Source organism: Jaculus jaculus, chromosome 3 (genome assembly GCF_020740685.1).
Source record: "Jaculus jaculus isolate mJacJac1 chromosome 3, mJacJac1.mat.Y.cur, whole genome shotgun sequence".
Classification (NCBI taxonomy): domain Eukaryota; kingdom Metazoa; phylum Chordata; class Mammalia; order Rodentia; family Dipodidae; genus Jaculus; species Jaculus jaculus.
Window position 1 is genome coordinate 62,979,440 of NC_059104.1, and position 18,882 is coordinate 62,998,321.

General features: G+C 36.7%; 1 protein-coding gene across 6 annotated transcripts in view; it reads right to left on the bottom strand.

The window, feature by feature from the left end:
- Positions 1-18,882, bottom strand: part of Enox1 (ecto-NOX disulfide-thiol exchanger 1) — a 674,222-nt gene that overhangs the window by 278,350 nt on the left and 376,990 nt on the right. For 4 of the 6 annotated variants that reach the window (XM_045145345.1, XM_045145347.1, XM_045145348.1 and 1 more), the window contains one exon: positions 13,205-13,344. The exons of the other annotated variants lie outside the window; for them this stretch is intronic. The gene's annotated coding sequence lies outside the window, so the exon portion shown is untranslated. The remainder of the gene's footprint in view (positions 1-13,204; positions 13,345-18,882) is intronic. 6 annotated transcript variants of the gene reach the window in all.

The window sequence follows — 18,882 nt, forward strand, 5'->3', positions numbered from 1 at the left end:
ATCTGCAATTTCCTCAAACTCATGGAAGTGATCCTCTACCTCTGTCTCCTGAGTGCTGGGATTAAAGGTGTGTATCCCCATGTCCGGCTTCTTCTTGTTTTTTTTGAAGATTCAACTGTTGTTGAGGATGATTATGTATCATTATATCATTGAAGAGAATGTAAACAAGTGCTTTAGAGAAGATCCGGCAGTCTCCTAAAACCAAACCTATCCTTGTCTATAGCCACAATTTTACTTTTAGAAGTTGACATAACAGAAGTGAAGATATATGCACATGAAAAGATTTGAGATAAAAATAAATTAAAAATGAGAAGAAGCAGTTGAGATTTTCAAGCTACTAGTTATGTTTCTTAAATAGACTAAAATTAATTTTCCTCATTTATGAAATATAACTAATAAATAATACCTTCTATCAATGTATTTATATTTATTAGTAGGTATAAAGAGAAGTTCCTTATATACATAAGTAGATGTTTTAGTTATTAGTAAGCATAGGGTCCCTGTTACCATAAACTCATAAAAATCAAATCTCTTAGAAATAGAAAACTTTATGTATTTTGCTAACATAATTGTTTTGTTTGTTGTATGGATAAAAACAGACTTGCTAATTTGTTTTCTACATATAAGTATCATTTATTAGGATCCCCAAGTGAATGATCTAGTAGGAAGATATGACTACATTTTTTAAAACTCACAAAGTGTATACTTAGAAATGGTATTTCCTTGGTTTTCACTGAAGGAAGATGCTAACACACAGCTTGGATCATGCAGGGTCAGATGCACCACAGTCAACACAGTGGGGCCTTAGAAACAGAGCATAAAAGAAGAAGCCTTCCTATCTGGTATACAGCCCAAAGAGGGTAGTGGATTTGGGAGATATCACCTTGCCCAGACACCTGTAATTAATTTTTCACATTTGTTTGTTCAGCAACTATTTACATCACATCTGGCTATGAGCCAAAGTCTACCCATGCTGTCCAGGACCTTCCCACAATGCAGCTGTATAAGGTAATTTTAGAAAACTTAAATTCAAGTGCAGCAAAATAAAAAGTTAATGTTACTTACATTGTCACCTCCTATTGTAGTACTCATATAAAAAATATAATGCTGGGCTGGAGAGATGGGTTAGCAGTTAAGGCACTTGACTGAGAAGCCTAAGGACCCATCCATGCTCAACTCTCTAGAACCCACATAAACCAGATGGACAAAGGTGAGGCAAGCACAAATTTGCACATGACCGTAAGTGGTGCAAGCATCTGGAGTTCGATTGCAGTGGCTGAGTCCCTGGCCCACCAATTCTGTCTCTCTCTCTGTATGTCTCTTCCTCTTTCCTTCTCTCTCCCTCTCTCTATGTCTTTCTAAAATAAAAACAGTGTTATCACTTCCAATCAATTGATCAAATAACAGCATATTTTCATTAATGACATTAAGTCTCAGACTTCCCAATGTGCATTATGGTCTTGTTTTGCTAAGACAATAATTAAAAACATGTTTTGGTAAATTATATTTTCTTTTCTTTTTAAAGTTTTATTTATTTGAGAGAGAGAGAGAGAGAGAGAGAGAGAGAGAGAGAGAGACTTATGCATATAGGAAATTTATGAATAGTTTTTAATAAAAATAGAATTTCTTATCATTATATTTATTAGTTTCCAGTTAGCAATAGTTCTCATGAGAAATCTCAGCTCTGAACTGTTGAAAAGTATTTGAGTTGATTTCCATCTTTTAAGTTGCCAAATTTATATACTCGTGAGAATTCTCAGAAGCTATGATTGGTGGATTTTCCTCCAAATTTTAAAGTAGTAAAATACTCTTAAGAAAAAAATATATTTCATTCTCATACCTCACCTTTGGGGGGATTATACTATCTTTGTTAAAATTTAGGATGGAATTTCAACAGTGATTCATTTTTCAGTAAATTGCCTACATGTGTGGAAATTTTCAAGTAAATGGAAACAGTCTTGGGAAAATATTTAGAAAATTTTGCTGTGGTATTTATTCAGATGTTATCCATATTTTTGGAAAGACTCTGAAAAATGTCTTTTCCATGAAATGAAGCAGTTTTCTGTGTCTATTTAAACAGGAACTCCCTCTCCTACCTTTAGCCACAAGCACAGAATGTGCTATCGACAGAAGTGAGAAGTAAAATTAAAGAAATGCTGGCTGCACGCCAAATCCTGAGATAATAGGCAAGACAAAACTGGCTGGCAATTATCCTCCTCCCTTATCTTTTCCTCTCCTTATCTCTCCTAGGGAGGGCTGCTGGCATGTCTGGATTCTTTAATCTCTTTCTCAGAGTGGAGAGTCAGGTGCCCTAAACATTAACGTCTTATTATTCTTCCCCTGTGTAAAACTTACTGTTTAAAAAAAATTTTTTAAACGTATAAAACTGAAAGTAATCACTTATTTTCTAGGTTACATATATAGTCTTAAAATATCTTTTCAATTTAAATAGCACTATTTGTTTAAAAACACAATAGGAGACATATATTCAAATGGAATTTACAAACTGACTAGGTAAATTCACTGTTTGATGAAATAATAAGATGTACTTTTATTGGTAAAAGCCCAAACTTCCGTAGTTTTTCCCCAAGTAGATCCTCTTAGAGTAAAACTACCTGGCAGAATGAAGGGATTCACGAGGAGGAGAGAGTGCTTGTTGTTGCAGTAGATCTTCAGCACCTCATGCTTACATTACTGCATTTATTCTAGAAAGAACAACTGCTCTTGAAATTCAGCAATGCCTAATTCCAACAAGTGTGCTTGCTTTACTTCCAGCCACATCAGGAAGGAGTGCTCATAGTGATTTCTTTCTCTCACAAGCATCCTTGAGATTTTTGTCCTTAATTATTTATGTCTATGGTTTATGTCTCCAGTATTAAGAGCATGCTTGAAACTCAAGATTTTTCTAAGTTTCTAGCACTTACCAGCTTTATTTTCTCCCTAGACCTGTTAATCTAATTTTGTCTTTTCAACACTTTTGGTGATAATGTATTACCTTTTGCACAGCCATTTCTATATAAAACAATACAAATTCAAGGTTCAATTCAAAATGAAGTTGCTGATCTTTTCTGAATTAAGAACCACATATGTTTGCTACTCTTTTCCTTTCCAGTTCAAATTGTAATGAGTATTTTCTCAAGTTTCATTTGAAATACATAATCTAGTATCATGACCAATATTCCTTACACTAAGCTATTTGGTGGACTAATTGCTGCTTATAAAAAAATCATGTAGACCCTGAAATATTTTTTTTTAAAGGAGAAACATGTGGAAGGATGACAGAAGGTCAGCTATGCATGTTTCCTCTCATTCATCTGAAGCTTGATGTTGACTACATCAGAGTCCAGCACCTCGCCTCCTGCCTGAGAGAAGGACTGGCCCTGAGGGAGCAGACAAAGGAAGGCAGGGAAAGATACAGTCCTGGTCATAATTATAGCTGGGTCCTGATGAAAACATTATAAGGTAGATGGATAATGTGTGGCTATTTGCTTTTGTAAAGTGACCAAAAATAGAATTTGCAATTTGTTAGAACCCCACCACATTTACTAACAAGAATCCTAAAGATGAACACAAGGCCGTCAATCAGCAGCTCCATCAATATGATGAATATTGATAAAACTTCATAAGCTGGTTGTTAAGAAAGCAGTACTACCATAGAATAAATTTTACTTACAAGCATGCAGGAGTCAGGAGTGAAAAGTATTTCCCCAATGATTGTACACATCCATAAGCCTAAGTAGTGTGTGACAGGCAACAGAGCAGTGATACCAACTGTGTGTCAGAATTCTGACAGAAACCCTATTTTCTGAGGACTTATACTCAGTTGCAAAAGTCTACTGAAAACTAAACTTGGCACAAATCTTGGTTTATCAGAATTCCATCAAATATAACAAAAATAAAGATTAAGGAAATAAAGCCTCTATAAAGTTAACTTTCAGAAATGGCCAGAGTATAGCTGAGGGAGGCAGCAAGAATTTTTTATGCAGAAAATTCCATTTGGAGAGTGGTAAGATAATTTACAATATCTTGAAAGAAATAACCATAACAATAAAAAAATAATAACTGGACTCACAAAAGGCTAAGTCCACTCTAGAAATTATTGTTTGTCTCCTTAAAATTTGTTGATTTTGATTTTTTTTTGTGTGTATATGGTATGCATACATGTGTATGTGTGTGTGTGTAGATGTATGGGTGCCTGTTTGTCCAGGTTGTACGTATATGTGTGTGTGTGTGTGTGTATGTGTGCTAGAGGTTACGTTAAGCGCCATTCCCAGCTACTCTCCTCTTATTTACTGAGGCAGGGTCTCTCACTTGAACTGAATGCTCACTGACTCCACAGGTCAAGCTACCCAGCTTGCCTCAGGGACCTTCTGTCCCACCCCCCTTAGGGTCGGGATTAAGGGCAGGATTCTATTCTCACTAGGCATTTGCTTTGGTGCTAGGGATCTGCACTCCAGTTCTTATGCTGAACCATCTCCCTAGTCCCTGTTTGTTTGTTTGCTTTTTAAATGGTACAAATTGGCATAATCCATGATCATACATAAAAATTTAAATTTAAAAATATTTTACTCTCTTAGAGTGGCAAAATAAGAACCAAATCTGAAAACAGCCTAAATTCTTAAGATATACAGCTCTTAAAAATTTAATATAGAGAACACTTTTCTTCAGAGCCTTAAACAAGCTAAGAACCCTAAACACACTTAAATTTTGTTCTCTTGGGAACTGATGCTCTTAGTAAACACTGATTTTCCATTTATTTTAGACTTCAGTTTTAAATCATAGAGGTCTAAGTGTAGAAATTTAGTGTTTCAGTAGATAAAAGATGCTTAATAAAACTTCTAGAATATCTCCAAGACAAACTACAATCTACCAAGATTTATTACTTGATTCATTTGATCACTTGAAAAGGATCTATCACATGCATGGCAGGATGCTCTATAAACAACCCTACCATAAATACAAATAGATGTTCACCTGAGAATTTCTCATAGCTCTTCTTTTGTGAAGGAACCAGACACCAGCAAACATTTACAATGGGACAAATCTGAAATATTTAACAAGGTACTTAACTTTTTATAAATCATGTACATTTTTCGGTTATTATAAAAGAAAGGGACTAAAAAACCACCCTTTTTCTTGGCCTAAGGGAAGAGAAAAGGCCGCTAAAATGAGTCGACCTCTGAGATCATGGAGTGCGGACAAATGTGCAAATGTGCTTTTGAAGCATCCCTTGTGGACACCAACTCAACATCAGAAATGCAACATTGGGGCTGGATAGATGGCTTAGCGGTTAAGCGCTTGTCTGTGAAGCCTAAGACCCTGGTTCGAGGCTCGATTCCCCAGGATCCACGTTAGCCAGATACACAAGGGGGTGCACACATCTGGAGTTTGTTTGCAGTGGCTGGAGGCCCTGGCGTGCCCATTCTCTCTCTCTCTCCCTCTCTCTCTCTCTCTCTCTCTCTCTCTCAATCTCTTTCTCTCTCTCTCTCTCTCTCTCATTTTCTATCGACCTCATTCTCTCGTGTCTGTCCCTCTCAAATAAATAAATAAAACAGAAAAAAAAAATAATGAAGGGCAACATTGGAAATCCTTTTCTTCTTCCACTTTAGCCAGTTTGTCTGAGTTCTCTTCTCTTTGTCTTACTTTTCTGATACAGTTAGAACTGATTGAGATGGAGCTAGTAAACCACATAGAAACTGCTTATAAAAAAATCAGTAGAGCCAGGTATGGTTGTGCATGCTTTTAATCTCAGCACTTGGAAGGCAGAAGTAGGAGAATCACTGTGAGTATGAGGCCAGCATAAGACTACATAGTGAATACCAGGTCAGCCTGGGCTAAAGCAAAACCCTATCTCAAAAAACAAAACAAAACAAAAAATAAAAAAGAAAAGAAAATCAGTAGAGAGCTTGGAAGATAGTTCAATGGATAAAAGTGTTTGCCATGGGCTGGAGAGATGGCTTAGCATTTAAGCACTTGCCTGTTAAGCCTAAGGAACTGGTTTGAGGCTCGACTCACCAGGAGCCACGTTAGCCAGATGCACAAGGGGGTGCATGCATCTGGAGTTCATTTGCAGTGGCTGGAGGCCCTGGCATGCCCATTCTATATATCTATCTCTATCTGCCCCTTTCTCTGTCACTCTCAAATAAATAAATAAATAATTTTTTAAAAAGTGTTTGCCTTGCAAGGATGAAGACCTGAGTTTGGTCACAAGTACCCAAGTCAAAATGCCTGGCATGGAGTCCTGTGCTAGGGAGGTGGAGACAGGTGTATGCCAGGGGTTGTCTAGGTAGTCTAGCCTAATTGGTGAACTCTAGATCAATGACTCTTTGAAAAAGGTAGAGAGTATTCCTGAGAAACTAAACACACACATACACACAAACAACAACAACAACAACAAAACAAATATGCTGATAAGAAGGGGAAAAAAGATTGCTAGAGAATGTAAAGAACAGATATTTCCCAGGCCCTATTCTCTAGCAGTGGAATATGGCCAAATTATATCACAAACTCCTTTACACTTCTACCATAATGAAAAGATATGGGGCAGGTGATTGTCCAGAAAATGCAAAAGAATGATAAACATTGTGATTTGGAAAGGTGGACATACAATGCTTCATCTGTGGAAAACTAATGATTAACTATTATGAATGAACATGATAATCCATATGTTAATGGACCTAATTCTTTAAAAATAGTGTTGAGAAAAACAAATTCCAAAAGGAAATACTGAGTACAATCCCATTTATGTAAAGTTAAAAGCAACACTGCATGTATATATAGACACAACCATATTTAATAATATAAATAAATGATATAACCTATAAAATCACATGGTAATATTACCTTTGGGAAAGAAAGAGTAGGGAGGATACTTATTTTCTTTTTTTTAAGTATTGGAGAGTTGACACAATTATAGTACTGCCAATATTTTAAAATATGGGAATGGACACATGGACTGCTTTCTTTCAGATAAGCTTATACTTTTTTGAAATTTGTCAAGAAAGGTGCAAAAATTAAGATAAGTATATTGAGGCATTCTATCAGCCTAGTTTTTTTATTCCTGTGCTAGGAATGTACAAGGCTAATTATTTCCCATCTTTAGAAAGAGGAACGAAGTAGTTATAGAAGAAATGTATTTTATATGAGAAGTCAGTGGAACCTTTGGTAAATGGATAGTCATTTCAAGATGGAAGTGAATTATTTAAACAAAACTATATTGCATTCTTTCAAGGTTTAAGGAATGCCAATAGATAACACAGTGTCATTGCTATGATAACTGAATGAGTAGTCTGGATTTTGGAATCAGTCTGCACACATATAAGTGTTGATGAGCAAGATCATAATCGACTTTTTAAAAGTCCCTCAATAAGACTTCCTCTTCTCTCAAAATTTCCAATAAAAATTTTCCAGTATAGTTCCCAGGGAACTCATTCATGGGGAATCACAGGGTGTAGGGGATCTGGCAGTAAATGAAGCTACCAACAAACATTTTATTAACTTTGGATTATATATAATTCCTAGATTTTAGAATGATGAACCAGAATATTTTTTAACTCAGAGTGGAAAATAAGCCTGAAACATTTCAGTAGTAAGGCAATATTCACTTGAGATATATTGTTAAATATGAGGGGTAGAAATATATCACAGATAAGTAGTATTACACAGCATGCATTCTTCAGAAAAAGCAGACTCTATGCATAGGATTAGATATATACCCACAATAAGAGGGAATATTGTCCTATAATTTTCAATATTACATCCTTGTATTTTTTATTACATGCTATTTTTCAACTAGTAGGAAATGTGTTCTCATAAAGCTAATATTTATTCTTCAATGTTTATAGAGCTAGTAGTCCATTTCAGGAAATGAGAAACTCTAGGAAGTCAAATATAACTTGGTACACTATGCACAAAAGATAACAGTATAGGAAAGCACTGTTTTCAGAAATCTGACTCAGGAAACAGAGCTTTAAATAATTAAATAACCCATGATCATGGAAGCCCTTTGATACTGATTTTTCTCTGTCTTCATTCAGGTCTAATTTTTATATATGATAAATCTTGTCACGTAGCATTCCCAATTTTATTAGAAAGACAAGAATATGTGCCTTGGTGTAGCTTGCAGCTTCATGTCCATACTTCCTGTGCTTGTTCTTGGGCAAGCTACAACAGACACTAAGTCTGATCCTACTGTACAAACTGAGATACCCTACCTAAAACTGACTCCTTAAGTCAAGAATTCTTTCCATCTGATTGTGAAGTAATCTCTGAATCAGAGAACCCAGTGATTCCTTACATAAAACCAAAAGATAATAATATTGAATGAGAACACAGTTTCTCCTAAAGAGGTTGAACCTATATTTTCATTAAAGTCTCAAGAGATAAGAGCTTTGGGGGAAGAAAATTCCCAAGGGTCTAGTGTTCCTCTGCACTCAATATCTAAAAAAAAATAAAAAAATAAAAAAAAAAATTACTGTAGCTCTTGGAAGAGCCAGGAGAAATGGAACTTTTCAAGTCATTTCTCCACACTTGACATGCACAGAGAATAGAAGAGGGACCACCAAGAAGAGAAGGAGAAGGCAGGGAAGAAAGTGGAGGCTAGCAGGTGGAAAGACCACTTGGGGAGTTTCAGCTAGAACTCAGGACTCAACCAGCTCCCAAAGGATTGCTATTTCAACTTCTGAGGAAGTCTACGGCCTGGAGGAGACGGCTTAAACAAGGGTGCTTAGTTGAAGAACATTAAGACAAAAACACTCCAGTATTCACCCTTTCTTCAATCTTCCATCAGACTTCAGATTTACCCTGCTCTTTTCTTCTCTGTTGCCTTTGTGACATCTTTCCTCCCATTTCAATAGAGGTCTACAACCAGCTCTCTATTCCATCCCCTGAGCTGTCTTCAGTGCTATTTTCCTAAACTGAGTTCTCTTATTATATTCCTATTATCCATATTGAATCAAACAAAAATGATCTCTTTTAAACACAAAACCATAAGGTTTAGTTTTCCTAAGCAGTATTCATATAGGCTTCTCATGTGTTTCTAGACAGCTGATAAACTGCATTAATGGAACAAAAGTCTGCTAAAGCAGAAAAAGAATGGTACCCAGACTTAAGAGAGGAGAATCCAGGCTCAGCTCCACCATGGACTCAACTCACTAATTTCAACATCATTGACTCTAAGTGAAGGGTTTATATTGTGGGCAGTTCCAGACCTCCTCTGCAAGGCAATGGATATTTGAATTTGGTTACCAGTTATCATAATGACTGGGGTTGAAAGGAGTTGGTGGCCTTAATGGATATTAAAAGTTGTAAATCCATGATGCAATCATAGATAAAAACAGTCCATTTAAAATGCCTTTCTTGAGAAAATTATGTGTGTGTGTGTGTGTAATTTTTGAGGGAGGGTCTCACTTTAGTCCAGGCTGAACTTGAACTCACTCTGTAGCCCAGGGTGGCCTTGAACTCAATGGTGAGCCTCTATTTTCAGCTTCCCGAGTGCTGGAATTAATGGTGTATACTACTACACTGAGCTCAGTAGATAAATTTAAATGTTTCTTCCACTTGAAAAGAGTGACAAATTTAGATGAAATGCAGAAAACTTAAGATACTCAGGGATAAAAATATGAGGATAAATAAAATTTAGCAGGGAAATGTTTTTAATATTTTAATTATTTATTTATTTGAGAGAGGGGGACAGCAAGAGAATTGGCAGGCTAGTGCCTCTACCCATTGACATGAACTCCAGAGGCATGTGCCACCTTGTACATCTGGCTTATGTGATACTTGGGAAGTTAACCTGGATCTTTAGGTTTCAGAGGAAAGTGCCTTAAGCCATCTCTCGGCCCCAAAATTGTTGTTTTATTAAATTTAAAATGAGTTTCTCTCTCTCAAAGAGAAAAAGAAAAATTTGAAAATTGAGTCTATAATTACAAAGAGGGATGCTGATGAAAATTATGTCTAGAGAAATAAGCTAGTACCATACGAGGTCAGGAAATATACAGACATGCTTGAGAACAATTTAAATAAATAAAAACAGAAATGAAAGGGCATTACAGAGTCTGTGATATTATAGAGATAAAAATAATTATAGGATTACAATTAACAACTAGGTACCAACAAATTAGATAGTCTAAATACAACAAACTCCTAGACAGTATATCCTGTCAATGTTGACTACAGAAGAAAGAAAATGTGGAAGCAGACATTTAGATGAAGAGTAGAATCTAGAAGTAAACTGGCATATATCCAATCAAATGATCTCTGATCGTGTAAGTACCATTGACTATGAAGTAAGATGAAGACAATTTATCACGATGTGTTAAGAGAACAAGAAAGCAACAAAATAGACCTTTATCTTAGCCCATACACCAAAACCAGTGAAAAATGAAGATTTCAACTTAAGACCTAAAACAAAGCACTACCACAGTATTTCTACCACATGTATAAAGAGCTGTACATCACTTTTACTATTATTTCTTAGAGATGACTAGAGAAAAATAGACACAAAGGATCACCACACACTAACACACTTCTGTGCAGGAAAAGGAAGCAATGGATGAGTGAAAAAACACCTCTCAAGTGTAAGAAAATCTCTGCTCACCACACATCTGCATAGAGCTTCATGTCTCAAGAACAAAATAAGTGCTACTATTCAATGGTCAAAGCCAAATAATGAAAGGCAAAAATGAAAAAGGAAAAGCAAGTTGAAGGGACATGTCCCCTAAGCAGACATGGATATGGTGCTTACTACCACTATCACTCAGGGAAGCACACATCAGAACTACAACAAGATGTAATCTCAAACCAGTTAGGAGGGCTACTATCAAGACAGCAAGTAAGAATGAGTGTTAGTGAGGATAAACAGAAAATAGAATGTATAAACAGTACTGGTATGAATTCCACTGTTACAATTACTGTGGAAAAACAGTGTTATAGTTTTTCCCAAAAAGTTAAAATAGAATTACCATTTGATCCAACAATCATCTGAACAATTGAAAAAAGGATTTTGTGGAGATATTTGCACACCTATTTCTACATGATTCACAAAAATCAATATCTAAATCCATAATTTAATAGCATATAAGCAGATAAGAAAATGTGACATATTCCCAGAATGAATATGAATCAGGCTTACAAAAGAAGGAAATATTGCCATAAGTGACAATGTGAAATCTTTATGCTAAGTGAAAGAAGCCAGTCACAGAGGGCAAATAATGCATGATAACATTATACAAATTCTAAAGTAGTCCTAGAAAAATGAAGTAGAGTGGTAGGTGCTTGGGCTGAGGGTGCTACATGCAGAGTTGCTCTTCAAAAAGTTAAGAGTTTTAAGATAAAAGTGCTACAACTAAGTTCCCAAAGGGCACACATACAGCCATGTAGTTAAACTAAAAGCTGAAAATTTTATTAAGGGATAGATTTCATACTTTGTGCATTTTTGATCATGATATGAAGGTTTAAGCACAGTCTCTTGATGGTTTCACACAGGTGAAGCATAATCTTGCTTGCAGACTAGACAATGCATTCAATAACTGTGCAAGTGCTTCCCAGCACATCCATTTCCATGGATACAGTCACTAGGATCAAGCTGGCTGATAGATTTGTGGTGGGGGTCGTCAAGCAGATACAACTTCTTACCCACCAAGGCCCTTACTAAACACCAGAAGTCTACAATGTGAGAACATCACAAGGCCTACCAGTGAAGGGTACAGTGGGAAACCTGGAATTTAGTGCAATACTGCAAGACAATGTTTTAATTTCTACATAAAAATGAGGAGGGTGGAGGGACAGTTTAGTGGCGAAGGCATTTGTGTGTGAAACCAAAGGACCCAGGTTCAGTTCCCCAGGGCCCTCACAAGCCAGATGCACAAGGTTCATCTGGAGTTCATTTACAGTGGCTGAAGGCCCTGGTGTACCCATCCTCTCTCTCTCTCCCTCTTTCTATCTTTCTCTCTCAAATGAATAAAACTAAATTAAAAAAAGAAATAAAAGAAATGAAAAAGTAAAACAGTAAAAGTCCATTAACGGAGAAAATATTTTTTACCTTCAACAGAATAAAAGCCTCACCAAATGAAATAACTACCATTTGGAAAAGATAAGTCATGCTAGAAAATGCTGTGTTCCTTCTTGCTTGCTCTTCATTTAGTTCTCATCCATTTGGTGTTTAAGGCCTTACTCTACACCTTGTCTCTTTTTGCAGCTATGAAAGATGCATGAAGTGAATCTAGTCTTCTTTAGAAAGTGCCTTCTAAACAAAAGTATTTTGTTTGGTACTATCTCAAAGGCAAACATACTTTCAAATGAAAGCTTGTTCCTGCTAGCAAGCTTGTTTCTTGGGTAAATAATTATATTGTTAGTTTTTCAAAATGCTAAAACACACACACACACACACACACACACACACACACACACACACACACACAAACAGGTCTTCTATCATTCAAAAAACACAAGGTGAGTACAGTGGTAGAAAAAAATAAAAATCTTTTGTCCATTGGAACATTAGAAAAGATTCAGAATTATAATATTAGTTTATATTGACAAAGTTTTTACTTTTGATATTTCAAAATGTATTTTATCTATAAATTTTTAATGAATTAAAAGTATCTAGTAACATTTTATATATGGACATACTTAATAAAATGCCACTGAATCCATGCAGTTAGAATTTGCAAATACAGGGCTGGAGAGATGGCACAGCATTTAAGCCGCTTACCTGCCAAGCCTAATGACCCAGGCTCAGGTGCCAAGTACCCATGTAATGCCAGGTGCACAAAGTAGCACTTGCATCTGGAGTTTGCTTATGGTGGCTACATCCATTCTCTCTCTGTGTGTATATGTTTCTGTCTGTCTGTCTGTCTGTCTGTCTGTCTGTCTGTCTGTCTGTCTTGCCCTGCTTGCAAATAAATGAATAAAAATATTGTCTAAATATTTGTAAGCCTAGAAATAAAGCTTTGTACAGGCAACATGGAGCATATCTGACTTCTAGTATATAAGAGAGTACACAATAAGATATAAGATATAAGGATACAAAGAATCATGCCACATTTTTTATCATTTGTATCTATCTCTCAATGAAATTAAAGAATTACAATTTGTACATTGTCTATTTGCAGAGTTTGTTGAGATGAATATACTGTCATAAATTTTGAAAGTCTATTACAATTAACAATATGAGTAATATAAAAAGGAAAAAAAGGACACAAACCTTAAAATGTCCAGCAGATGAGAAGACAAATCTGTTCTTTGGGGACTTGATTGAAGCACAATGTGCATAAAAGTGTTTTAGGGAAGCTGTTCATAAAGGAAGTCCCATGAAAGACAGTGTCTCTGATGTGCCAAATGCCTCTGGAAGCAAAGAAAAGCACAGCATCAGGGAATGCTCAAAGCACCATTACTGCCAGTCACCAATCTTTGTGGCCAGAAAGTATGAAATGAGCACCTTCAGCAACATGTAGAATAATCTTATTGATTTCTCTTAGTTTTGTAGCTCATATCATTTTACTTACAAGGAGCACAATAGGATATACACCATTCAATAATGTATTTAGAAATTGCTAAAGCTCAGGAGTATCTTCCAAGTAAATCAACTTCTCCACTTTCCCCACTGGCTCAGGCTAAGAATGAAGAGTACACAGTCAGCAAGGTTATTTCCTGAGCAAGTATAGGCATATGGATCTGGGCAGGGGCTTCAGGTTTGAGGAACTCTTTGCTGGGTACACACACCCTACACCTGGAGAGAACTAGCTTCATTTTCCAGAACAGAAAAGCTGACACACATCTTAAATAGCTGGGTAAGGTTCTGTTTCTACTTAAGTCCAGAGAAAACCTAGGTCTTTTCACTCATTTTATTTTGTGGCCAATGTGACTTAGAAAAATAATTCATAAATAACTCTGAAAATGAAAGTAATGTCCCAAGACACTAAATTAATTCAAATATTACAAAATCAATTGTAGAGTTACCTTTCCTAATTTGCTCTAGTTTTATATCAAATATTGTCTAATTGTATAAGGTCCACAAAAATGCACACAGTTGGTGTAGGAAACACTTTCTCTTCCAAATCTTCCCTAAGCAAACAAAGATAGTTCCTTGGAAAACAAGTGGCTGCTTAAAGGGTCAGTGTCAGTTTGTGCACTCTGCTACTGCAAGGATGGCAGCACACACTTCTCACTTCCTGAGCCCTCCCCATGTCTCACAGCCAGGAAATGACCCCACTTCTTTGGAGCCTTGTATAAGATCTCCATGTGGCTGTAGTCACCCCCATGGCTGAGGGTGACTGACTGGCCTCCCTTTAGATTTCTTTTCTCATTTTTCAGCCAAATATTTACAAGTTCGTGGTGGTTCTGCCAGCAACACAGAAGGCTCCAGAGCCTGTTCCTCATCCATTCTTGGTGTGTTTCAGGATCAGTGCCCACCAACTAACCACTTAAAAATTTCCCTCAGTGTGAAAATGATTAATGCCATGGACTTTTGTACGATTCTTGAAACTCATTTCAAGGGTACTTAGCAGTGCCTCAGTAAAGCTGAAACAAATACAGCTAGGAATGCTATGCTTAAAAAATAACATTTAGAGCTGGGCATGGTGGTGCATGCCTTTAATCCCAGCATTCGGAAGGCAGAGGTAGGAGGACTGCCCTGAGTTCGAGGCCAGCCTGAGACTACACAGCGAATTCCAGGTCAGCCTGAGCTAAAGACCCTACCTCCACACAAAACCAAAATTTTAAATAGATAGATAGATAGATAGATAGATAGATAGATAGATAGATAGATAAAATTCTTGGCAATAAAATTTATGTCATGACTAAAGAAATGGGTAAACTTTATGCTTGGTTGTATTTTCAAGTTCTATAGAACTAGAACCTGGGATTATTACATGAAGAATAAGAGGAAAAGAGAACAGAGTGACACATAGCTAGTCTGTCTCACATGAAAGAAAAAAGAGGAGCCCGAAAGAATACGAGGGTTTGTCGAACACAGAATCTCAACTAGGTTATCAGAATGCAAAATAAATAGCTCTCCTTAAAATCTCATGTATTTGTGGTATTTTTTTTCTCCATGTCATTCAAACCAAAAAGCTTGAAAATATATATTCCTCAACTAGCATGATGGTTTGTCAAGAAATTCCAACAGCAATTTTTCAAGCACTCATACAGCCATGATGCACTGGACATTTATGAATTAACCAGTGAGTCAGAATATTCCAGGAACATGGAAATAGACAAGATAGTTTTTTAAAGCAATACACTATCTTATAGAAAGAGACAACCAGAATGTTGACAGCCACAAGAAGGTGATGCTGTTAAGAATGAGGGGCAGAACAGGGCTGGCTTGAGAGTTCCTGTGTCACTGCTCACAAACTGAATGACCTTTGCCTCGGAACTCTAACTGTCCTATTCCAGCTTCTTTCTCGGCATGATATGTTCTTCTGGAAGGTTCTTTTGAGGATTAAATAAGATTTTTTAAGCAGACTCTAAGGTGTACTGAGAAACATGTGAGAACAGGTTGAAATCTAGCTAGTAATGGCACTGTTGTACCAAAGCATAGCGACATCGGTGATGAAAAAAAGAAAGTGCTCTGAGACTAAAGAGCAGTTGAAATTATCTTTTGCGGACAAGGGGAATCAAGAAGTCTTTACTAAGGAAAACAGCATTTATAGTGAACTATTACCAAATGCAAATAATAAGCATTTACACATGGTAAGGCTGTTATAGAGCTTATCTGTGGTAACTGAAAAGCTAGAAAATTAGGTGCCTTATAAAATGTACGTCCAGAAAATTATACATCACATTTTAGGATTTTGTGTGGAAGTGGGTATCTACTATTACAGCACAGCCAGGGAATGATACAAAGGAGAAAATTCATGCATTGCTATGAAGAGAGATACAATATCCCTAAGGATCCCTCTCTATTCAATGGTAATCCAAAATGATACCATGGCTTTTAATAGAACTTGGCAAGCTCTAGACATGCCATTTTTAAATTTAGGCTCAAATTTAAATCATAAGGCTTGTGACTCAAATCTCCCATGTGACTTTTACTTGGTATTATTCAAGAAAAGATGTCTGTCAGTATGGAGAGAAGCTATGCAGTCTTTTACTCTGCAAGTCTTGTGAGAGATGTACTGTACTGGTAAAGCACAGATCTATATGTACAATGAGTATGGCTCTCATTCTCCAGAAGCAATGAAAACAAAAACTTTACTTGATTTTGTGTCATTTGTTTATATGTGTCTTACTACATTGATGAATATTTCTATTCTTCCTATGTTCTTGACTTTAAAAAAGACCTGACAGGAATCTCATAATTTACAGATTTAAGATATCATCTCTATGAATATATCCATGCTCTGGGGCTCACAGACCCACATGACTTTGTCCATATCAGACTCATATAATACTCTATCCAACAGAAAAGAACACCACAATAGTGATTTCCATTCTCCCTACCTTCCCAATTTCCCAGCCCTGGGATATTTGCCCAAGGAAAGCACTGTAGTGTAAATATGCCCTTTGCCAATGTGGTTAACAGACAGGGTCTTTAGAAGGTGACTGAGCCTTGAGGACCCCTTCTTAGTGAAATTAAGGTCCTTAAATGAGAAGTTTCATGCTGCACTTGGTAGCTTGCTTTCTGGCTCCGCCATGTGATGACACACCATTCTGCCCCTCTGAAGGAACCAGCTTAGAAGTAGAAAAAAGCCCTCACCAGAAAATGAAACCCTGGGTCCTTGATCTTGAAATTTCTAGACTCCAGAAATATGAGAAAATAATTGCTAGTCTGCATAAACTGCTCACCAGTACACAGGCCACTCAATTGGACACGTCATGTGGACTAGGGGAGAGATGTCACTATAGAAAACAGCTGAAAATGTGGCCTTGGAAGTGGCTTTGAATATAGGGAAAGAGTAGGCACTGAAAGGGTTTTGGAGTAAATACAGGGAAAAACCAGTATTGCCATGAGTGAGGCATTTGAGGTGATTCTAGTGCAAAAGAGAAGAGCTGTAAGTAATCTTGTAGTGGTTATCCAACTGGCTGAAAAGAGAACACTCATGAAAATGTGGGTGACAAAAGAATATTCTGATGATGTTTCAAATGGAAACAAGGAATGAAGTATGAAAACTGTAGGTGCAGGACGGATTACAAAATAGTAAAGAAATTGGCATAATTGTGTCTTGTCCTAGGATGTTTAACAAAGCAAAATTTAAGGGTAACAAGTCAGGATATGTTTTAAATAAAACCTTAAATAGCAAATCATTCAAGAAGTTAGCAGTAAAGGACACAGTGAAAAAAGCAAAGAGAATGGCAAAAAATCTTCTCCAGCTATATATCTGATAGAGGATTAATATCTAGGATATACAAAGAACTCAAAAAGTTAAATAATAAGGAATCAAACAAGCCAATCAAAACATGGGCTACGGAGCTAAATAGAGCATTCTCAAAGGAAGAAATATGAATGGCATATAAGCATCTAAAAAATGTTCTATATCACTAGTCATAGGGAAATGCAGATTAAAACTACATTGAGATTCCATCTCACTCCTGTCAGATTGGCCACCATCATGAAAACAAATGATCATAAATGTTGGCGGGGATGTGGAAAAAGAGGAACCCTTCTACACTGCTGGTGGGAATGCAATCTGGTCTAGCCATTGTGGAAATCAATGTGGAGGTTCCTAAAACAGCTAAAGATTGATCTACCATATGACCCAGCTATAGCACTCCTAGGCATATATCCGAAGGAATCATCTTATTTCCTTAGAAGTACATGCTCAACTATGTTTATTGCTGCTCAATTTATAATAGCTGGGAAATGGAACCAGCCTAGATGTCCCTCAACTGATGAGTGGATAATGAAGATGTGGCACATTTATACAATGGAGTTCTACTCAGTGGTAAAGAAAAATGAAGTTATGAAATTTGCAGAAAAATGGATGGACCTGGAAAGGATTATACTAAGTGAGGTAACCCAGGCCCAGAAAGCCAAGTGCCACATGTTCTCTCTCATATGTGGATCCTAGCTACAGATGATTGGGCTTCTGCGTGAAAATGAAAATACTTAGTAGCAGAGGCCAGTAAGTTAAAAAGGAGACATAAAGGGAAGAGAAAGGAAGGGAGGAGGGTACTGAATAGGTTGATATTGTATATATGTAAGTAGAATGATTGAGATGGGGAGGTAATATGATGGAGAATGGAATTTCAAAGGGGAAAGTGTTGGGGGGAGGGAGGGAATTACCATGGATTTTTTTATAATCATGGAAATGCTAATAAAAATAAAATTAAATTTAAAAAAAAGTTAGCAGTGATAGGAGATAGAAACTGGCAAGGTAGCTTAGGGGTGATGGACCCAAAAGTGAATAGCCTTTTCTTCTGGCTAAGTGCAAGAATTGTCTTGGGCCTATGAGGGAAAATATTGGTCATTACACTTTACTACAGGTCAGAAATATCAGGAGAATCTGGCCTTTCCTTATCTCTGACCCCTTAGGGAGTTTTTCCACTACCTTCATTGAAACTTCAAAAATTATTGGTCCCAGACTCCTGGAATCAGGAATAAACTGACTAAACCAGCCACCCAAACTTGGTCTTCCTGACATGCCCACTCGCCATTCCAAAGAAAGAAAAAGAAAAAAACAGATCTCAGTTTCAATGTGGGCTTCTCAGACCCTCTCTTGACTCTCTGGATAAATGTTCTGACTTCTTCCATGGGGCTTCTAAAACTCTCTTTTGTTTCCCTCGGAAAGACCTTTACCTCACTTTCCTCTCTTACATTCTAGGCTTAAGACCCAGTTCTCTTCTCCCTCCTTAAGCTTTAGGTTATAACAAAATCTTTTTGAACCTTAGTCTGTGGTCTATGGATTTCAGTCTTTGAAGTCATAGGACAAGGATCTTGAA